This window comes from Myotis yumanensis, unplaced genomic scaffold (genome assembly GCF_028538775.1).
Source record: "Myotis yumanensis isolate MYYU_CA2020_CCGP unplaced genomic scaffold, mMyoYum1.0.hap1 SCAF_3, whole genome shotgun sequence".
In the NCBI taxonomy this organism is placed as follows: domain Eukaryota; kingdom Metazoa; phylum Chordata; class Mammalia; order Chiroptera; family Vespertilionidae; genus Myotis; species Myotis yumanensis.
Window position 1 is genome coordinate 83,594,966 of NW_027223754.1, and position 19,500 is coordinate 83,614,465.

The 19,500-nt window shown below is 40.8% G+C and overlaps 1 pseudogene; it reads right to left on the bottom strand.

Moving 5' to 3' along the window:
* Positions 1-8,124: 8,124 nt before the first annotated feature.
* Positions 8,125-19,500, bottom strand: LOC139006226 (ATP-dependent RNA helicase DDX54 pseudogene; annotated as a pseudogene).

Below are 19,500 nucleotides of genomic sequence, written 5' to 3' on the forward strand. Positions count from 1 at the left end.
ATTGAGCACCTTTTCATGTGCTTTTTGGCCATTTGTATTTTCTTTGTAGAAATGTTTATTCAGATCCTTTCTCATTTTTAAATTGGCCTATCTTTTTATTGTTGATGTGTAATGATTCTTGTTATATTTTGGATACTAGACTGATCAGACACATGAGTTGCACATATTCTATCCCATCTTGTGATTTGTCTCTGCAGTTTCGTGATAGTGTCCTTTGATGCACATAAGTTTTTAATTTTGATGAAACTCAATGTATTTTTTCTTTGGTTGCTTGTTCTTTAGGTGTCATATCTAGAAAACTATTTCCTAATTCATGAAAACATAACCCAATTTTTCTACTCTTATATTTAGGTCATTAATTTATTTTGAGTAAATTATGTTTAAGTAAATTTATTGATAAATAAATACATGGTGTGACATAGAGGTACAACTCCATCCTTTTGCATATGTATAGCTAGTTGTTCCAGCATCATTTCTTGAAGACACGTTTTTGTCATATTGAATGGTCTTGGCACCCTCATCAAAATCCATTGGCTACCTTGCAGCATGGATCCCGCTGCACCTCCACTTTAGCGTTTTTTGAGTCAGGAATTCCCAGCCAGGCGGGGGTGTCCTGGGGCTGCAGGCCTCAGCTCCGGTCACCATGGACAGTTTTTTTCTTCGCCTGTGAACTCTTCAGCCACACCTGCCCTTTCACCTTCAAGGTAGAGAAAGAGGATGATGAGGATCACGTGCTGGCTTTGGCCATGCTCTGCCTCACCGAGGGCACCAAAGATGAGTGTAATGTGGTAGGGGGCCCGGGACCATGACCATCAGGAGACTGCAGTCCCTGTGGCAAAGCTCAAGTTGTCCCGCTCAACCTCCTGTAACCTTCTGTCTGAAGTCAGGTTCTGGACCTGTGTGGATCACTAGGCGGCACCAGATTGTTACTGTAAGCAAAAGAGCAAAGAGAGGGGAGTGAGGAGGAGCAGGAAGCTGAATTGTGCCCCATCCTGTCTACCAAGAAGCAGAGGGGCAGGCCTTAGCCCTCCTTGGTCAGCTAGCTGCCTGCCATACCTGCCATGCACCACGTTTAAGCATCGAGAATTTTAAATGTCTTCTTCATTGTAGAGAAGGGGTGGGAGGTCTTGGGCTGGTGCGAGGAGAAAGGGGGTCTCATTCTTCAGATGGCCCTGATGTTCTTCTAATTTTATCCTCTGCCTGGGGCTTCGCTTTTCTCCAAGAGTGGGCGGAACTCTGAACTGTCCTGGCCCTCTCTCTCTACTTGCCTTTGAGATTGAAGCTCAGCATCTGAAGCTCAGGGCTACACATTTTAAACACGTTTTACATTTTTGGATAAAGGCTGAAATAAAGTGGTGTAGAGTTTTTGCAAAATAAAAATTTTTAAAAATCAATTGACCATAGCCTTTGTCCATGTTTCTCAGCAGTTAGAGTGTTGGACTGTGCATCTGAGGCTCAGGGGTTTGATGTATCTGGGTTGCAGGGTTCCATCTCCCACCCTGGCCAGGGTGTGTGCAGGAGGCAGCCAATGGATGTTTCTCTCTCTCTCTCTCTCTCTCTCATTAATAAATAATAAAGAAATAAAGAAAACCTACACTGCTGGAAAATATCCACCATCCCATTGTGTCTGGGAATCATGCTTCTGAGTACCACCAGAACCAGCACATGGGCTCTGTTGATTGTTTTCTTTGAGGTGAAGAAGCATTTTAGATTGATGCAATCTCACCTACCTATTTTTGCTTTTGTTCTTTGTGCTTTTGGGGTAATATCCAAAAGTTCGTTGTCCAGACCAATGTGAATATTTTTTTCTGTTTTCTTCTAGTAATTTTACAGTTCCAGATTTTACTGAGTGTGCCAGTTAATAATGCAGATTTTTTTAATAGATGGAGTTACACATATGTTGATATATATGCGATTTGATATTTATGCTATTTTGTTGTATTGACAGCAAGCTTCAAAACTTCATATGTCAAATTTGCTGAAGGTGTTAACATCATAGATATTTTTACACTTAAAAATGTTGAGTTTCATGCCAAAAAAAGCATTTGCGAGAAGTTTTAATTCATTACTATATTTTGAAGAAAAAGTTATCATATACTTCAGGAAGCTTATGGTGAACATGCTCCATCTCAAGATACTTGTGAACGCTGGTTTAAATGCTTTAAAAGTGATGATTTCGATGTGAAAGACAAAGAAAGTCCAGGTCAACCGAAAAAGTTTGAAGACCAACAATTACAAACATTATTGAATGAAGATGTGTGTTAAACTCAAAGACAACTTGCAGAAAGATTACACGTTGCTTAGCAAACAATTTCAGATCATTTACAAGCAATGGGAAAGATTTTAAAGGAAGGAAAATGGGTGCCACATTAACTGAACGAAAGACAAATGGAAAACCAAAAAGTCATCAGTAAAATGTTGCTTCAACAGCACCAAAGAAAGTCTTTTTTGCATCGATTGTGACTGGCAATGAAAAGTGGATTTATTTTGAGAATCCCAAATGCACAAAATCATGGGTTAATCCAGGTCAACCCTCAACATCCACTGCAAGGCCAAGTGGGAAAGAAGACAATGCTCTGCATTTGGTGGGATCAGGAAGGTGTGGTGTATTATGAGCTTCTAAAACCAGGTGAAACCATTAATACTGATCGATACAAACAACAAATAATCAATTTGAACCAGGCTTTGATCATAAAACGAGCAGAATGGGCCAGAAGACACAGTAAAATAATTTTGCTTCATGATGACACACCATCACACACTTCAAAACCAGTTAAAGACACATTAAAAGATCTTGCCTGGGAAGTATTAACCCACCCACTGTATTCACCAGACCTTGCTCCTTCAGATTATCACTTGTTCTGATGGATGGCACACGCACTTTCTGAGCAGCACTTCAAAACATACAAAGAAGTGGAAAATTGGGTCTCTGAATGGTTTGCCTCAAAACAAGAGAAGTTCTATTGGGACAGTATCCACAAATTACCTGAAAGATGGGGAAATGTGTAGCTAGGGATGTACATTATCTTCTTCTACACTAATAAAAGAGAAACATGGTAATTAGCGTACGACCGCTACGCTACCCTTTTCATTGGCTAATCAGTGAGTATATGCAAATTAACTGTCAGCCAAGATGGCGGCCGGCAGCCAGGCACTGAAGCGAGCATGAGGCTTGCTTGCTGCGGACACCAACGTTCCCCGCCTCACTTGCAGGCCTCTCAGTTGCAACTCTAAGCAACTATGTACTATGTTGCAGATAAGAAGGTAAACAAAACCCCAGAAACCAGCCGGACCGAAACCCAGCCGGACCGAAACTTTGTATCAATGTTTTCAGCAGCAAGGCCTCAGAGCTAAAGCTGGCCCAGAATAAAAAAAAAAAAAAAAAGAAAACAAGGAGCGGTTGGGAGCTCCAGTCACTCGCCACCCGGAAAACAGCCCTCAGCCCCTCACCCAGACTGGCCAGGCACCCAAGTGGGGACTCCCACCCTGATCCAAGACACCCTTCAGCGCAAACCAGCCAGCCCCCACCCGTGCACCAGGCCTCTATTCTATATAGTAAAAGGGTAATATGCCTCCCGGCACCGGGATCAGCGGAGCAGCGAGGCTCCCGGCACCGGGATCAGCGTGACAGGGGGCAGCGCCCAAACCCCCTGATCGCCCTGCAGCTCTGTGTTACAGGGGGCGGGGCCACAACCTCCCTATCCGCCCTGCTCTGTTTGTGACAGGGAAAGGCGCCCCAACCCCCTGATCAGCCCTGTTCTGTGCCTGATAGGGGGGAGCTCCCCAATCCCCTGATTGCCCTGGGGCTCTGTTTTTTACAGGGTGCTGCACCCCAACCCCCCCCCTCCCCCCGCCCCCACGGGCCCTGCTCTGTGTGTGACATGGTAGAGCCATAACCTCTCCATTGGCCCTGCCCCGAGTGTGACAGCGGTGACGCCCCATCCCCCTGATCGGCCCTGATCCGTGGGTGATAGAGGATGGCACCCCAACCCCCCTCCACGGGCCTTGCTCTATGTGTGACAGGGTAGAGCCATAACCTCCCCATTGGCCCTGCCCTGAGTGTGACAGGGTGCAGTGCCCCAACCCCCTGATCCGCCCTGCTCTGTGCATGACAGGGGGCGGTGCCCCAACTCCCCAATCGGCCCTGGTCTGAGCCTAACCAGGGGCTGCACTTAGGGATTGGGCCTGCCCTCTGCCACCCGGGAGCAGGCCTAAGCCAGCAGGTCGTTATCTCCCGAGGGATCCCAGACTGCGAGAGGGCACAGGCCGGGCTGGGGGACCCCCTCCCCCCGCCCCCCGAGTGCACAAATTTTTGTGCACCGGACCTCTAGTTTTGAATAAAGCACTTTTGCTGTTTCTCTTGAAATTATTGTGTTTTCTTTGATTAAAAATCAGCCATTATTAACCGGTACACCTAGTACATTTAAGTCTTTAATACATTTAGAATTAATTTTTGTATATTGTGTGGGGTAAGGGTCCAATTTAATTCTTCTGGATGTAGATATGCAGTTTCCCCATTACCATTTACTGAAGAGACTACCCTTTCCCCATAGTGTGTCCTTGGCACCCTGCTTGAAAATCAATCAGATTTATTTCTGAGTTCCCTATTCTGTTGCATTGGTCTGTACATCTATTTTTTCCCAGCACCAGATTGTTTTGATTACTGTAGCTTTTGTACATTTTGAAGTCAGAAATGTGATGCCTTCAACTTTATTCTTCTTGTCTCAAGATTTCTTCCATTATTTGATTTATTTGTTCAGTACAAATTTAGGATTATTTCTTTCTATTTCTGTAGTTAGCTTTGGGTAGTGTGGACATTTTAACAGTATTAATTTTTCCAATTCATGAACATGAAATATCTTTCCATTTTGTGGTGTCGTCTTCAATTTTTTTACATAAATGTTTTATACTTTTTGTGTATAGATAGTTCATCTTCTCGTGCATCTGTGGGTCCCTACCCCCCAACCCCCCAATATTCATGTATTTTTGTATATGTGTATATGTATGCATATCATATATAATGATGATCTTTATCTTTTGTTATAGTCTTTAGTTTAATGTCTGTTTTGTTTGATATAAGTGTAGCTATCCCTGCTTTTATTGGTTACCATTTGTATGGATTATCTTTTTCCATTCATTTACCCTCGTCCTATGTGTGTGCTTAATGCTAAAGTGTGTCTCTTATAGGCAGAATATTGAGCCACTCTAAGATTTTAGGTTGGGAAATTTAACATATTTTCATTTAAAGTAATTATCGATAAGTGAAAATTTATTGTTGCCATTTTTTTAATTGTTTTTTGACACTCGTAGTACCTTTCTTCCTCTCTTACTGTCTTGCTTTGTAATTTGATGATTTTTTTTGTAGTGATATGCTTTTATTTCTCTCTCTTTATCTTTTAGGTATCTGCTAAAGGTTTTTTCTTTGTGGTTCTCATGAGGCTTACATAAACTATCCTATATTTAAGATGTTATAAGAGTCTGTTTTAAAATCATGACTTCAATTATATACAAAAACTCTGTACTTTTACTTCCCCCCACTATATTTTATGTTATTGATATTACAATTCACATATTTTATATTGTGTATCCATTAACTTATTCTAGCTATAGTTATTTTAAATAATTTTGTATTTGAACTTTCATATTAAACAATGAATTACAAGGCATATCATTTTCATACTAAAGAAAATCAAAGATAAAGAAAAAGTTTTGAAAGAAGCCAGAGGGAAAATATATCTTACTTACAGAGAAGCAAAGATAAAAATTACATCTGATTTCTCCTCAGTAACCATGCAAGAAAGAAGCGAGTGGAGTGAAATAGAGTTGAGAGACTAAGAAACAACAACCTAGAATTTTGTACCCTGTAAAATTATTCTTCAAAAATGAAAGAACAACAAAAACTTTAATAGACTAATAAAAACTTGTTGCCAGTAGATCTGCCTTCCACTTCTTGCTGCTATTTGTTATTGATGATGTTTGTGTATTTGTTTCATCACTTTTCTGAGCTAATTTCATAAAGTCTATATATTTTGTAATTTGTGGCCACTGTACTCTCTGCTCAGTTAGCTTAGTGGTCAGATAAATGATTCTGGGAAAGTAGAATATAAAACTTGACTCCTGTTCACCCCTCCCATACAAAAATCACTTCTCTATGAATTATAGATCTAAATGTGAAAGATAACATCAGAAAGTTCCTTGAACATTGGACAACATCTTCATGATCTTAGAGTAGACAAACCTTCTTAGAACAATAAAGAAAGGTACTAACCTACAAAAATTAATGTCAATTCAAAAGTAAAAAAAAATATGATTATCTCAATTGATGTAGAAATTCAAAATCCTCTCATACAACAAAAACCATTTGCTAACAAAAATATGCACACACTATACAGACAATGTTTATTAAAATACATTTTAGTGCCCTAACCGGTTTGGCTCAGTGGGTAGAGTGTCAGCCTACGGACTGAAGGGTCCCAGGTTCGATTCTGGTCAACGGCATGTACCTTGGTTGCTGGCACATCCCCAGTAGGGGGTGTGCAGGAGGCAGCTGATGGATGTTTCTCTCTCATGAATGTTTCTAACTCTCTATCCCTCTCCCTTCCTCTCTGTAAAAAATCAATAAAATAAATTTTTTAAAAAATAAATTTTAGTGTGTATACCTTTTTTGAGACAACCTGTATATATGGCTCAGAGTGGCTTTATCTGGCCCACAATAGTTTTAACCCCCTCACCTCAATTTGTCACTAGAGATACAAAGATTTTTCCATTTATACCTGTCATTTCTGCCTCCACTATAAAATATCTGACAATAATGGGCCTTTGTGCAACAATCAGCAGGAGAGAACAGGCACTCCTTTTGACAAGACAAAGCATTGGTTCTTTAATTGGACACTGATGTACACTAAATTACCTGATTTCTACTTTTAATTTTGTTGCACATTTTGTAATCTCGGCAGAGTACCTGTCATTTCATGAAAATACTTAGTAAATAAAAAAACATAAACACATCTAAATTTTACACTGCTTATTGCTGGAATAAAATATATTAAACCAAAATTAAAAAGGTAAATTAAAGGTGTAGGTGACGGGGTGGGGTTTGGAACTTGGACTTTAAGATTCCAAAGCAACCCAAACCATAGTTTACAGTTAGAAAATGTTATATGTGATCCTGAAGTTAACTTCAAGAAAATATCAGCAATTTGTAAGGGAGACTGACAGACTACAAAGGTGGTTTCCTTTCTTGTTAAGTTGTAAAAATATCTCACTTTAATAAAAATTTAAAATGTTTAACAGAATGACCACTTCCCAGGTAATTAAAACAACTTACATCTTAGACCACTATTTCTGTAAGCCATATCATTTGAAGTAGAAATCAGACCAAAAGAATGTATGGCAAGACTAAGTTTACCTCAATTCCAGGAACAAAATAATTTATAGGTATTTCTTTTTTTAATTTTCTTTTTAATTGGGGGAGGTGGAAATAAGCAGGGTGAGTATATGATTTGCACTTTAAAATAAAAAATTTTTCATTTATATTTTAAGTTACAAGACACTCACCAAGTGCTGAACACAAGGAACTCAGAAATAGTATTATAACCAGTTAATAAGTAAAATCACCCAATAAATTGCAGTCAAAAGTCCCTTAAAAAATAAATTCATGTATTTACATATTGTAGAATCAATGGCTCTTGTCTACATTACTGAAAAAACAAACAAAACCATGTATATCTTCTTTTTTTAAGATTTAAATTCTTTATTGTTGAAAGTAATACATATGTCTCCTTTTTCCCCATTGACCTCTCCCTGGTGGCTCCCGCCTGCCCCCCCCCCCCCCCCCCAAGCACATGTCCCACCCTCCTATTGTCAGTGTCCTTTGGTTATGCTTACACTAGAGGCCTGGTGCACGAAATTCATGCACCTGTGGGCCCCGCCCCCCAGCCCCCCAATATTCATGTATTTTTGTATATGTGTGTATGTATGCATATTTTGGGTGTTTTTGTTAATCCTCACCTGAGAACATTTTTCATTGATTTTCAGAGTAGAAGGGAAGACGAGACAGAGAGAGAAACATAGGTGTGAGAAAGACACATACATTGGTTGCCTCCTGTACATGCCCTGACTGGATCAAGCCAAAACAGCGCCCTGACAGGGCCGACTGCTGGTGGCCCACTGGGGCTCAGGCATTGAGCATATGGCGATTTTCTGTTTTTGCTTCCACTTCTGGTAGAGGTTCTGCTTGTAGAAGCTGCTGATGTAGTGACCACTTTCTGTCTTGATCTTCTTCTTGTCCTCCTGCCCTGACTGTCTCACAAACTGCTTCTTCTTCTGGTCCCACTTGAGCTGCTGCCGGCCCCCGGTCAGGTTTTGGGCCTTGTCCCCCATCAGGTCCAGGACAGTGCCAGCCACCTGCTGCTCAAAGGCGCCCCATCCCCACGAATGCTCAGGCCCCATTCACTGTTGAGGTCCTTGGGCCCATAGCGGACATAGAAATCCGGGTCCAGCAGCTGGGCCTCCTCCTTCCACCTCTTGGCTCCCCAGTCAGGTCCTGGCTGCTGCCATTTCTGGCCCACGAGCTCTGTGAAGACGTCCTCCATGTGCTCTCCCGCCTCTTCCTCCTCCTCCTCTTTTCCAGGCTGCTCTGCCTGCCGCACTGGGCAGCTCGGGGCAGGGCCAGCCAGGCCCTCCTGCCACTCCTGCTGGCCCTGCCGGAAGCTGGCGATGGCTTTTTAGTCCTTCTGCTGCTTGGCTCGCATCACCTGGCTGCTCAGGTCCCATCTGGAGATGTTGCTCTCAAAGATGGTTGCCCATGAGCAGTTCTGCTCGATGCTTTCCAGCAGCCTCAGCTGCTGCAGCTCCTCTTCCTTGAAGCTCGAGCTGAAGAGGGGTACAGGCCCAGCCTTGCGAGGTCTAACTCCTTGGGCCGTTTGATGGACTCTGGCAAGGGCACCGGCCACAAGTACAAGCATTGCTGCTGGGCGTTGTCTACCACGTGGCCCAGGCCCTGCAGCTCCAGTGACGCCTCCAGGGTGTTCCGCAGGCCGCAGTCCTCGTGGTCCATCATGCTCTGTGGCACCAGGCCCTGCACACAGTCCACACCTGAGGGCTCCTTGTGGGGGCGGGGAAGGGTGAGGGCATGGCCCAAGAACAGGTGCAGGTCCAGCAGGTAGGGGAACTCATCTGGGGCCATCAGGAGTAGGCTGTGCCACTTGGCCCACATGGTGCAGGAAGAGCTTGCCCTTGTCTGGGAAACTAAAGTTGATGATGTTGTCCACTAGCGGGATGTCCAGGCCCCGGGCTGCCAGGTCAGTGACGATGAGGGTGGAGCACTTGCCCTGGGTGAACTTGGCCAGGTTGATCCTGCGGGCCGTCTAGTCCAGGGCGCTGTAGATGTGAGCAAAGCTCACCCTCTGGAAGGCCTTGGCCCCCTCAGATACCTAGCAGCAGGGGGGATAGGCAGATGTTCAATGCCTGAACCAGGAGTGGGGGGGACCAAATGGGCGTTTGGCAACTGCAGTGCGTGTCATAGCAACTGGTCATTCTGCTATTGGTCGATTTGCATATTAGCCTTTTATTATATAGAATGGTTGATCTCTTACCTCCCCCACCACCCTCCTTTGCTTTCCCTTCGAGGCTTGATGGTCTGTTCCATGCTTCTATGTCTCTAGATCTATTTTAGTTCATCAGTTTATGTTGTTCATTATATTCCACAAATGAGTGAGATCATGTGACATTTATCTTTCTCCAACTGGCTTATTTCACTTAACATAATGCCCCCCAGGTCCATCCATGCTGTTGCAAATGGTAGGAGTTCTTTCTTTTTTACATCAGCGTTGTATTCCATTGTGTAGGTGTACCACTGTTTTTTAATCCACTCATCTGCTGATGGGCACTTAGGCTGTTTCTAAGTCTTAGCTATTGTAAATTGTGCTGCTATGAACATAGGGGTTCATATATCCTTTCCGATTGGTGTTTCTGGTTTCTTGGGATATAATCCTAGAAGTGAGATTACTGGGTCAAATGGGAGTTCCACTTTTTAATTTTTTGAGGAAACTCCATACTGTTTTCCACAACGGCTGCACCAGTCTGCATTCCACCAGCAGTGCCCGAGGGTTCCTTTTTCTCCACATCCTCTCCAGCACTTGTTGTTTATTGATTTGTTGATGATAGCCATTCTGACAACTGTGAGATGTAGTTTTGATTTGCATCTCTCAGATGATTAATGACCTTGAGCATTTTTTCATATGTCTCTTGGCCTTCTGTATATCTGCTTTTGAAAAGTGTCTACTTAGGTCCTTTGCCCATTTTTTTTTTTTTTTTTAGATTGGATTGTTTATCTTCCTTTTGTTAAGTTGTATGAGTTCCTAATAAATTTTGGAGATTAAACCCTTATCAGATGTAACATTGGCAAGTATGTTCCCCATGCAGTGGGCTTTCTTGTTGTTTTGTTGACGGTTTCTTTAGTGGTGCAGAAGCTTTTTATTTTTATTTTTTATTTATTTATTTTTTAATTCTTTATTAGTTAAGGTATTACAAATGTGTTCTTATCCCCCCCCCATTAACCCCCAAGAAGCTTTTTCTTTTGATGTAGACCTATTTGTTTATTTTCTCCTTAGTTTCCATTGTCCTAGGATATGTGTCCATAAACATATTGCTACAAGATATGTCTGATATTTGCTGCCTATGGATTCTTTTAAGATTTTATGGTTTCCCATCTTATGTTTAAATCTTTTATCCATTTTGAGTTTATTTTTGTGTATGGTGTAAGTTGGTGGTCCAGTTTCATTCTTTTGCATGTACCTGTCTAATTTTCCCAGCACCATTTATTGAAGAAACTGTCTTTACTCCATCGTATGCTCTTGCTTTCTTTTGTCAAATATTAATTAAACATAATGGCTTGGGTCAATCTCTGGGTTCTCTAATCTGTTTCATTGGTCTATATGTCTGTTCTTGTGCCAGTACCACGCAGTTTTGAGAACAGTGGCTTGGTAATGTAGCATGATATCTGGTATTGTGATCCCTCCAACTTTGTTCTTTCTCAGGATTGCTGCAGCTATTTGGCATCTTCTTTTATTCCATATACATTTTTGGAGAGTTAGGTTTAGCAAACAAAAGCCCTGGTCCAGATGGCTTCACAAGGGAGTTTTACCAAACATTCAAAGAAAAACTAACACCAATCCTCCTCAGACTATTCAAAAAAATTTAAGAGGAAGCAACACTTCCAAGCTCTTCCAATGAAGCCGGGATTATCCAAATCCCAAAACCAGATAAAGACACTACAAAGAAAGATAATTACAGGCCAATATCCCTGATAAGTATAGATGCTAAAATCCTCATAAAATATTAGCAAGTCGCATCCATCAATACATTAAAAAGTTCATACACCATACCAAGTGGGATTTATTCCAGCGGTACAAGGCTGGTACAATATCTGCAAATCAATAACTGTAATACATCACATAAACAAATTGAAAGACAAAAACACATGATCATATCAATTAATGCCAAAAAGCATTTGAGAAAATCCAACACCCTTTCTTGATAAAAACCCTCAGCAAGGTGGGAATAGAGGGATCATACCTCAACATAGTAAAAGCCTTGTATGACAAACCTACAGCCAACATCATACTCAATGGGCTAAAACCATTTCCCCTAAGAACAGGAACAAGACAGGGATGCCCACTTTCACCACTCCTGTTCGACATAGTATTGGAAGTACTAGCCATAGTGATCAGAAAAGAAGAAGAAATAAAAGGTATCCAAATTGGAAAAGAAGAAGTAAAACTGTCATTATTTGTGGAGACATGATACTGTTCATTGAAAACCCTAAGACTCCACCAAAAAACTACTAGACCTAATAAATGAATTTGGCAATGTAACAGAATACAAAATTAATACCCAGAAATATATGGCATTTTTATATGCCAATAATGAACTCATAGAAAGAGAAACTAAAGAAACAAACCCATTTACCATTGCAAAAAAAAGTTAAGATACCTAGGAATAAACTTAACTAAGGAGGTAAAAGACCTGTACTTGGAAAACTACAAGACGTTGAAACAAGAGATAGAGGAAGACATAAACAAGTGAAGGATATACCATGTTCATGGATTTGATAGGATCAACAGTACTAAAATGTCCATACTACCCAAAGCAATCTATAGATTTAATGCAATCCCCATTAAAATACCAAAGGCATATTTCACAGACCTAACACATATCTTTGAGGTAAAATGACAATCCACATCTTTCTCAGGTCAGACTATACCAGCCCTCTCAGGACTGCAGGATGGTTCAGTTTGGGCAGCCAACCCCATGAGGCCCATCACAACATCCTAAACTGTCAGAGTCCAACTCTTGGGTTGCTCTTAAGGATTGCAGGATCTTTCATGGATTTCTGGGAGTCTGTGCCCAGTTTTCAAATAAAGTAAATGAAAAGAAGGGGATCACTCTCTGTGTGTCTCACTTCCCTTCCTGGTTTGCTTCTCCTAGGAGTTTCCAGTCTTCCTGCATCCCTCCGTTACAGATGTTTCAGAGGGATGGATAGGGCAGAGGCAAAAGGCAGATTTACCTCCACTTCTACTTGAGGTCTGAAGTCCAGCAGTAAGTGGGGTGCCCCAGAATCAGAAGTCGCTTTGAGTCAGTGACAGAAGCCTGCTCCTCTTGGCTCAGCAACTGCAGGGAGCACATTTCGGTGGTTTAGGAGCCACAGAAGACTTCTGCAGATTAGTCACTGGGCTGCTTCTCCAAAGCTGCACAGTAGGCTCCGCTCCTCAGGTGCTGAATTCTACGGAAATGCCTCCCAGGCATGCAAGAGCAACAGGCTGCCCCTGTGAGGGGGCCCAGACCACTGTCAACTTCAGCACTACCTTCAGCTGAAGGTAGTGTGCGGGCAGCCCAGTTCCCCGGGTATGACAGTGGAGACTGAGCACTCTGCCAACAGCACAGCTGGTCGTTGTCTCCACCAGAGGCGGCTGGGGAAAACAGGGAGATAGCAGCCCTGCTGTCCTAGAAGCAGGTTGTGATCTGGCCGTGGAAGCACGGGCCAACACGAGAGACCAGCCTGCACCTACATGTAGTCCTCTCTCAGTATCTGCAGGGGATTAGTTCCAGGACTCCACAGGACACTAAATTCTTTGGATTTGGGCGCTTAATCCCTTCCAAAAAATGGCAGAAGACAATGCATATAGTAAGCCCTCTGGGTCGAGGATTCCCGACCGCCATTGAAAATATCATTTTAGATGTGAGGAGGGTGGACTGCATTTTTATGGAGCAAAAAACAGCATATAAGTGGATATGCGCAGTTCAAACCTGCTTTGTTCAGGGTCAACTGTGTATTGGTTTGTGAATATTAAATCAAACTTGCTCCCACCCCACCACTAAACCTAAATTGGTCATGATGAGTTAACATTTTCTGTACATTGTTGGATTTGATTTGTTAAAATGTTGTGTAAGATTTTCGTGTATATGTAAATATAATTTTTCTTTATTGTAATATTCTTGGCAAGTTTTGGTTTCAATGTTATGTTTTCCTCATAAACTGAGTTGGGAGGTATTCCCTCTTTTAATACTTTACAGAATTTGTCAATTTGATATAATTTATTCCTTAAATACTTGATGGAAGTGACTGTTGAAATCTTCTGGATCTAGGATTTTCATGGATTTATTCCTTTTGGAGTTTCTATTTGGTTTTGGTAAGTTGAGTTTCCTTAGTGTCCATTTCATCTAAAATTTTCAATTAATAAGCCTAAAGTTGTTTGTAATAACCTCTTCTGATGTTTCTAATGTAGGATGTTTCTAGTGTAATGATATTTCCTTTTTCATTCCTAACTTAGTTGTTTGTGTTGCCTTTGTCCCACTTTCTCTTCTTCTTCTCTCTCTTACAGACATGTTTTGCCCATCTTGCTAGAGCAATCTTTTCAAGGCTGGCCTTGGGCCAAACCTTGTGCCTGTTTTTATAAATGAAATGTTATAGGGACACAGTCACACCTATTCGTTTATTGTCTATGGCTACTTTCACACCACAAGGCCAGATAAAGAGTTGCACAGAGACCATAGGCCTGCAAGTCTAAACGAAATTTATTTGGCTCTTTAGAGAAAAGTTTTCTTACTTCTGGTCCGTGCTATTCATCTACTGAAAGAACCAACTTTTTTCTTTGTTGCTCCTCTGTCTGTATGTTCATTTCAATAATACCTTTTCTTATTTTTATTATTATTTTTTCTTGTTTATTTCCAGTTTAAAAAAACTTTAAGTTGCCGAAACCGGTTTGGCTCAGTGGATAGAGCGTCGGCCTGCGTACTGTGAGGTCCCGGGTTCGATTCCGGTCAAGGGCATGTACCTGGGTTGCGGGCACATCCCTGGTGGGGGATGTGCAAGAGGCAGCTGATCGATGTTTCTCTCTCATCGATGTTTCTAACTCTCTCTATCTCTCTCCCTTCCTCTCTGTGAAAAATCAATAAAACATATTTTAAAAAAAATAATAAAAAATAAAAAAAACTTTAAGTAACTTTGCAATAGTTACTTAGATAAATTGGTTTCAGTTTTTCTTCTTTACTAATTTATTTATTAAGAGATAAACTTCCCTCTAGGTAAGGCTTTAACTGCAACCCCCAAACTCTGATAGGTTTTCAATACTATTCAGTTCAAAATGTTTTATAATTTCCATTGTAATTCCTTATGATCCTTGGAATATTTAGAATTGACTCAGCAAGCCCAATTCTGTGAACAAATTAGAAAGAAATTATTAGAGATGCAGAAAAGAGATTTATACATAAGGATATTCAGTACAATATTTAGTAGAGAAACGGTTGTAAAGAAAATGGTTAATGGTTAGGACAATAATTAAATTATGGTACATCTACATGATAGAGTAATGTGTGGTGATTAAAAATCATGTTTTGAAAAGTATTTACTGATATGGGAAAATAGAAGATATACTAGTAAATAAAGAAGAAAACAGAATATCATATGTTTCATATGGTATGATTCCAATTTTAAAAATAGGTATATCTTCAGAGCTAAAATGCTAGAAAGTTATAAAACAATTTTTAGTGTACTTAACTCTGAATGGTAAAATTAAAGTTATTCTTTTTTACCAGATTACCCCCTGCCCCCCAGTTTTGTTGAGATATAATTGACATTCAGCACTGTGTAAGTTTAGGTGTAGAGCATAATGTCTTTCATATATTGTGAAATGATTACCACAATAAGTTTAGTTACTATATCCATCATCTCATATAGATACAAAAAAATTTTTTTCCCTATGATGATAACTTTTAGGACCTATTTTCTTTAACAACTTTCAAACATATCATAAAACACTGTTAAAAATAGTCATCATATTGTACATTATATTTGAGAGTTTCTTTAATTTTATTTTCATTTTTATATGTTTTTGCATTTTCAAAATTTTTTATATTGAGTATGTACTCTTTTTATAATCAAGAAAGAGTCTCAAAAAAGTAATTCCAAAGCTCACTTTTAATTCAGTGGTTATATAAATTGTTCCTTTAACATAAAATCTTTGGCAAGCTAGAGATTCTTTACAGTTTTAAAGATTTCGCTCCTCTATTTCACACTGAGAAATCAGACAAAGACACTTGGAGGGACCCATATAGGAGGCGGCTGGAAGGTGACCCTGAGCATCTTCATGTTCCGAGGAGCAGTCTGCTCCGTGGCTCCAGTGCCTGTTCAATAGCTGACAACACTTTCAGCCCTTGCAGCCTTCGTGGTCTTCAGAGCTTTACTGATTGAATCGATACCTTATCTACCAAAGTAGAATAGACTTTTTAAAAGTCTTTCTCATTAAGAAAGGAATGCAAAAAGAAAAGACAGGAATGTATCCAACCAGATTCTATTAAGTAAACATTTTGTTTTTATTAGGTTCTATTAACTAAAAATTTGGTTGTAAAGAAAATTTACATTTTCTTTATAGCATTAGGTCATCAGTGGAAGAATCTTCAAAGAGGAAAGCTGAAAAAGGGCATTTTGGTTACTTGACTGATTGCACAGCATTTCCATATGGGATGTTTAATTTCACAATCTTGAATTAATCTTTAGCTAGTTTCTCATATCTGATGTCTAGTCCATTTGGGCTGGTATAACAAAAAGACCACAGATTTGGTAGCTTAAACAACAAACATTTATTTCTCATAGTTCTGAAGGCTGGAAGTTCCAAGGTAAAAATGCTGGCGGGTATGGTGTCTGGTCAGAATGCACTTCTTGGCTCATAGATGGCTGCTTTTGGCTATGGGCTCTCATGGAGGAGGAGGCAGAGGGAACTCTCTGGGGTCTCTTTTATAAGAGCACTAATCCCACTCATGGGGGCTCAACCTCATGTTCTAATCACATCCTAAAGCCCCCACCTCCTAATACTATTACATTGAGGGTTAGGATTTCAAAATATGGATTTGGGGGACACATGAACATTCAGTCTATAGCAACAGACTTCTCTTGTCTTTCAAATGTTGATGAATCAATATATTTTTTTCACCCTATCACCCTTCCTTTCCTAGCTGAGTTTCATAAAACTGGAGAACTTATTTTGAGTATTTCTTCAGATATGGATGGTTTAGGAACTTTCCAAAGTTTTTCATTGATCATCTTGGCCCCAAATTTTCCTGATATCCCCAGAACCCTGAATTCTGCCCTAATTCTATGAGATGGTCTGTTTTCATATTAAAATTTTGGCCTGTAAGAGTGAGGCCTTTTTTTAAATTAAAATTTAAATTCTTTATTGTTTAAAGTATTACATAAGTCTTCTTTTTCCCCCATTGACCTCTCTCCAGCCGGCTCTACCTCCCCAGCACATGCCCTCACTCTCCTGCACTCCCCCACCCCCATCTGTGTCCATTGGTTATGCTCATCTGAATGCATACAAGTCCTTTGGTTGATCTCTTACCCCCTCATTTACTGCCTTCTCTCATAGGTTGGATAGTCTGTCCCGTGCTTCTATGACTCTGGTTCTATTTTTGTTCATCAGTTTATAGTGTTCATTATATTCCACAAATGAGTGAGATCATGTGATATTTATCTTTCTCTGACTGGCTTATTTCGCTTAGCACAATGCTCTCCAGGTCCATCCATGCTGTTGCAAATGGTAACATGTTGCAATCCTTTTTTACACTAGCGTAGTATTCCATTCTGTAGATGTACCAGTTTTCTAATCCACTCATCTGCTGATGGGCACTTAGGCTGTTTCTAAATCTTAGCTATTGTAGATTGTGCTGCTATGAACATAGGGGTGCGTATATCCTTTCTGATTGTTGTATCTGGTTTCTTGGGATATATTCCTAGAAGTGGGATTACTGGGTCAAATGGAAGTTCTATTTTTAATTCTTTGAGGAAACTCCATACTGTCTTCCACAGTGGCTGCCCCAGTCTGCATCCTAACAGCAGTGCACAAGGGTTCCTTTTTCTCTGCATCCTCTCCAGCACTTGTTGTTTGTTGATTTGTTGATGATAGCCATTCTGACAGGTGTGAGATGGTACCTCATTGTCGTTTTGATTTGCATCTCTCAGATGATTAGTGGCTTTGAGCGTGTTTTCATATGTCTCTCGGCCTTCTCTATGTCTTTCTTGGAAAAGGGTCTATTTAGGTCCTTTGCCCATTTTTTTTTTTTTAATCAGAACAATAAAGATTTAATTTAAAAAAAAAAAAAGAAGTTGAAAATAATTAAAATATCCAGCCCTGGCCAGTGTTTTCAGTGGTTAGAGCGTCAGCCCAAACACCAGAAGGGTTGCAGGTTCAATTCCTGGTCAAAGGCATGTGCCTGGCTTGCAGGTTCAATCCCTAGTCCCAGTCAGGGCACATGCAGGAGGTAACCGATCAATGTGTGTCTCTTACATCTATGTTTGTTTCTCTCTCTCCCTCCCTCCCTCCCTTCCACTCTCTCTAAAAATCAATGGAAAAAATATCCTCAAGTGAGGATTAACAAAAAAATTAAAAAATAAATTTTAATGTATATGCACTATGATTACAACTATATAAAAACTCAGATACAAAGAAAAAATAGATATACGTAGTTAGGAAATATGCAGAATGAAGGCATATGAAGGAAATATGCAAAATGCCAAAATGCGCCGTAGCCGGTTTGGCTCAGTGGATAGAGCGTCAGCCTGTGGACTGAAGGGTCCCAGGTTCAATTCCGGTCAAGGGCATGTACCTTGGTTGCGGGCACATCCCCAGTAGGAGGTGTGCAGGAGGCAACTGATGGATGTTTCTCTCTCATTGATGTTTCTGACTCTCTATCTCTCTCCCTTTCTCTCTGTAAAATCAATAAAATATATATTTTTTTTAAATGCCAAAATGCTAGTAGTAGTTGTGTTAGGGTGATAAATTATATAAATTATAATAAATATTCTCATTTTTCAACATTTCCTGTTTCTCAATTTTAATAAAAACATTTTAAAGTTTTCAGACTTAAACTAAATAGTATACAGATACATGTATCCCTTATTTCTCTTTCTTTGTCCTATGTGTTGGTGTGTTGGCTGAACATATACCCCCAAACCTGGAGGTTATGGTAAGGGAATGACAGCTGTAACTGCGTTGCTAATGTTTATTCTGGTTGCTGCAATTATTATAGGAAGGCATTTTTGTATTGAGGTACTAGGATGAGTAAAACTATATTCCTGGGCCCTAGACGGGCTGCTCAGTTAGTTGGAGCATCCTCCCGTACACTGAAAGGCTTCAGGTTTGATTTCTGGTCAGGGCACATACCTACCTTGGTTGTGGGTTCGATGCATGATTGAGGTGCATATGGGAGGCAAATGGATTGATGTTTCTCTCTCTCTCTCTCTCTCTCTCTCTCTCCCTCTTCTTCTCTAAAATCAACAAAGACATAACCTAGCATGAGGATTAAAAAAACAACAACATGCCCTGACCAGTTTGGCTCAGTGGATAGAGCGTCGGCCTGCGGACTCAAGGGTCCCGGGTTCGATTCCAGTCAAGGGCATGTGCCTTGGTTGCAGGCACATCCCCATTGGGGGGCGTGCAGGAGGCAGCTGATCTATGTTTCTAACTCTCTATCCCTTTCCCTTCCTCTCTGTAAAAAATCAATAAAATATATTTAAAAAAACAAACAAACAAACAAAAACAACGGAAAACTACTTTCCTGGAACAGGAAGAGGCTTAGCTGAGCCATCTAAGGTAACAAAACATACCACTGCTCAGGGTCATTTATTGGAGTCCACAGATGTCAACCTACCAGTCAGCGCCCAGCAAAAGCTTAAGCTAGAAATGCCCCATAGTCTAGAGCAGGCCGTGAATGAAAGAGCCTCGGGTAGCTCCGCAAAGTTCCAAGGGAGAAGGGTGTCTGAGGTCCTCAGGAGAGGAGAGTAGGCCCCTAGATAGCAAAGGACACCCAGCAGAGACAGGCAGGGAAAGTCTTCCACACACACGGCCGTACAGGTTACAGTCACCTACCCCCTGCTTCCGGGCCCTCCTCCTGCTCTTCTTCTTCATCGCCCTCGTTTTTGTAAAAAGACTCCCACCGCGACAT